Below are 4,390 nucleotides of genomic sequence, written 5' to 3' on the forward strand. Positions count from 1 at the left end.
AAAAAAAAAAAAAAAAAAAAGTATTTTAGCCAGTGTATTTTTCGGAGAGTCCTAGAAGTAGAATTGCTGGTCACAGGGCATATGATTAGTAATTTTACCAGATTCTGCCCAATCCTCCACAACCACCATAGTAAGAGGGTAATGTGAGTGTGCCTACTTACCCATCAGCAGTCATGTCAAACTTTCTAATTTTTGCCAATTTAATATATGAGAAAGAGAATCTGTGGTTTCTTTACATTTCTCTTAATATGAATGAGGTAAGCATATTTAATACGATAAAGAATCATTTGAATTTTGTTTCCTGTTTACTGTTCATCCTACAAGCTCATTTTCCTAAGGTTTGGGTTCTTTTTATTATTATCTATTTGTTTATTTTACTAATTTATTTTTGAGATGGGGGTCTCACTATGTTGCATAGGCCGGTCTTAAACTCCTGGCCTCAAGCAATCCTCCCACCTCAGTCTCCTGAGTAGCTGGGATTACAGACTCAAGCCATTACACCCAGATTTTTATTTGTAAATGTTGTTTATATATTAGAGATGCTAACACTAGGAATACTTTTCTCCATTTTGTCATTTGCCTGTTTACATTATTTATGATGTCTTATTAATGGCAAATGTTTAATTTTTTTATAAGCACAATTATACTTCTGGAATTTGAGCCATAGTTAGGAAAGTTTCCCCTACTCTCTGGTTATAGAGGAATTCACATATGTTTCTTTGATATGGTTTGGCTCTGTGTCCCCACCCAAATCTCATCACGAATTGTAATCCCCTCATGTCGAGGGAGGGATCAGGTGGGAGGTGATTGGATCATGGAGTGGTTTCCCCTATGCTTTTCTCATGATAGTGAAGGAGTTCTCACGAGGTCTAATGGTTTTAAAGCATGGGTCTTCCCCATTGCTCATGTTTCCTCTCTCCTGCTGCCATGTAAGTTGTGCCTTGCTTCCCCTTTGCCTTCCACCATGATTGTAAGCTTCCTGAGGCCTCCCAGCCATGCAGAACTATGAGTCAATTAAACCTCTTTTGTTTATAAATTACCCAGTCTCAGGCAGTATCGTTATAGCAGTGTTAAGAACTGCTGAGAATTGGTAGTGGGGCACTGTTATAAAGAAAGATAACCTGAAAATGTGTAAGTGACTTTGGAACTGGGATACGGGTGGAGACTGGAACAGTTTGGAGGGCTTAGAGGAAGACAGGGGCTGGAAGTGGTGGCTCACACCTGTAATCACACCCTCCCTTTGGGAGGCCAAGGCGGGTGGATCACGAGGTCAGGAGATCAAGACCATTCTGGCTAAAAATACAAAAATTAGCTGGGCATGGTGGCATGTGGCTGTAGTCCCAGCTACTTGGGAGGCTGAGGCAGAAAAATTGCTTGAACCCGGGACATGGAGGTTGCAATGAGTTGAGATTGCACCACTGCACTCCAGCCTGGTGACAGAGACTCTGTCTAAAAAAAGAAGAAGAAGAAGAAGAAAGAAAAGGAGGAGGAGGAGGAGGAGGAAGAAAGAAAGGAAGAAAAAGAGAGAAGGAAAGAAAAGAAAAGAAAAGAAAAGAAAGAAAGAAGGAAAGAAGGAAAGAAAGAAAGAAGAAAGAAAAAAAGAAAGAAAGAAAGAAAGAAGGAAAGAAAGAAAAGAAAAGAGGAAGAAGAAGAAGAAGAACAAAAACAAGAACAAGAACAAGAAGAAAGAAGACAGGAAGATATAGGAAAGTTTGGAACTTCCTAGAGATTCATTGAATGGTTTTGACCAAAATGCTGATAGTGATATGGACAATGAAGTCCAGGATGAGGTGGTCTCAGGTGGAGATGAGGAGGTCTCAGATGGAGATGAGGAATTAGAGCAAAGATCACTCCTGCTATGCTTAAGCAAAGAAACTGTTGGCATTTTGTCCCTGCCCTAAAGATCTGCGGAACTTTGAAGTTCAGAGAGATGATTTAGGGTACGTGGCTGAAGAAATTTCTAAGTAGCAAAGCATTCAAGAGGTGTCCTGACTTATTCTGAAAGCATTCAGTTACGTGTGCTCACAAATAGATGGTTTAAGATCAAAACTTATGTTTAAAAGGGAAGCAAACACGAATTTGGAAAATTCATAGGAAGCAGAAATTTGGAAAATTTGCAACCTGACCATGTGGTAGAAAAGAAAAACCCATTTTCTGGGGAGGAAATCAAGTGGGCTGCAGAAGGTTGCACAAGTAATGAGTCAAATGTTAATACCCAAGACAATGGGGAAAATGTGTCCAGAGCATATCAGAGACCTTCATAGCAGCCCTTTTCATGACAGGACTTGAGGCTGAGGAGGGAAAAATGGTTTCATGGGCCAGGTCCAGGGCCCCACCTCTGTGCAGCTTCAGGACTTGGTGCCCTGTGTCCCAGCTGCTCCAGTTCCAGCTGTGGCTAAACAGCTCAGGTCATTGCTTCAGAGGGTGCAAGCCCCATGCTTTGGTCTCCCACATGGTGTGGGGCCTGTGGGTGTGAAGAGAAGAGTTTTGGGAACTTCCACCTAGATTTCAGAGAATGTATGGAAATGCCTGGATGTCCAGGCAGAAGTCTGTTGCAGAGGTGGAGTCCTCATGGAGAACCTCTCCTAAGGCAGTGTGGAAGGGAAATATGGGGTTGGAGCCCCATACAGACTCCCCACTGGGGCACTATCTAGTGGAGCTGTGAGATGAGGGCCACTGTTTTTCAGACTCCAGAATGATGGTTCTACCAATAGCTTGCACCATGCACCTAGAAAAGCCACAGGCACTCAACATCAGCCCATGAAAACAGCTGCAGGGGCTGCACCCTGCAGAGCCACAGGGGCAGAGCTGCCCAAGGCCATGGGAGGAGCCCACCCCTTGTATCAGCATGCCCTGGATATGAGACATGAAATCAAAGGAGATTTTGGAGCTCAAAGATTTAATGAGTGCCCTGTTGGGTTTCAGACGTGCCTGAGGCCTGCAGCCCCTTTGTTTTGGCCAGTTTGTTCAATTTGGAATGGGAACAGTTACCTAATGCCTGTACCCACATTGAATCTTGGAAGTAATTAACTTATTGATTTTACAGGCTCATAGGTGGAAGAGACTTGCCTTGTCTCAGATGAGACTTTGGACTTGGACTTTTAAGTTAATGCTGGAATGAGTAAGACTTTGGAAGACTGTTGAGAAGGCAGAATTGATTTTGAAATGTGAATGATATGGTTGGCTCTGTGTCCCCGTTCAAATCTCATCTTGAACTGTAATCCCCATGTGTTGAGGAAGGGAATTGGGAGATGATTGGATCATGGGGGTGGTTTCCCCTATGTTGTTCTCATGATAGTGAGGTAGTGAGGGAGTTCTCATAAGATTCTAATGGTTTTAAAGTGTGACAGTTCCCCATTGCTCTCTCTCCCACTCTCCTGCCACCACATAAGATGTGTCTTGCTTCCCTTTCACCTTCTGCCATGATTGTAAGTTTCCTGAGGCCTCCCAGCCATGCAGAACTGTGAGTCAAACTTGTTTTGTTTATAAATTACTTAGTGTCAGGTAGTATCTTTATAGTCCTATGAGAACAGACTAATACATTTTCTAGTACTTCTATGAACATATGCCTATACAATTGTTCAAGTACCATTTGTTGAAAATACTATCCTTTTCCTTTTAAATACCTTTATTAAAAATATTGACTATACAGGCCAGGCACCGTGGCTCATGCCTGAAACGCCAGCACTTTGGGAGGCAGAGGCAGACAGATCACTTGAGGTCAGGAATTCAAGATCAGCCTGGCCAACATGATGAAACCCTGTCTCTACTAAAAATACAAAAATTAGCCAGGCATGGTGGTTCACACCAGCAATCCCAGCTACTTGGGAGGCTGAGGCAGGAGAATCACTTGAACCTGGGAGGCGGAGGTTGCAGTGAGCCAAGATTGCAACAATGCACTCCAGCCTGGGTAACAGAGCAAGACTCCATCTTAAAAAAATATATGTGTGTGTGTGTGTGTGTGTGTGTGTGTGTGTGTGTGTGTAGAGAGGAAGAGAGAGAGAGAGACAGACTATACATACATGTGTGAGGATCTTTCTGGACTCAGTTATATTCCATTGATCTATGTCTATCCTTATGCAGTACCATGTTATCTTTATTCTAGTAAAACTTTGGAAGAGTTTAGAGTAAATCTCCTTTGCTCTTTTTGTAAAAATTGTTTTGACTACTGTAGGTGACAATAGTTTACTTTTGTTTTTCCACATAAATGTTATAATCAGCCCATTCATTTCTACAAAAAAGAAAAACAAAAGCATAGTGGTGGTTTTGTAAGGACTGCATTAAATCTGCAGACCAATTTGGAGAGAATTACCAACTTGTCAATATTGACTCTTTCAAACTATGAACATGGTATATTTCTCTCTTCAGATCTTAATCTCTCTCAGCAATG

The sequence above is a fragment of the Cebus imitator genome, unplaced genomic scaffold (assembly GCF_001604975.1).
Source record: "Cebus imitator isolate Cc_AM_T3 unplaced genomic scaffold, Cebus_imitator-1.0 Scaffold45, whole genome shotgun sequence".
Lineage (NCBI taxonomy): Eukaryota > Metazoa > Chordata > Mammalia > Primates > Cebidae > Cebus > Cebus imitator.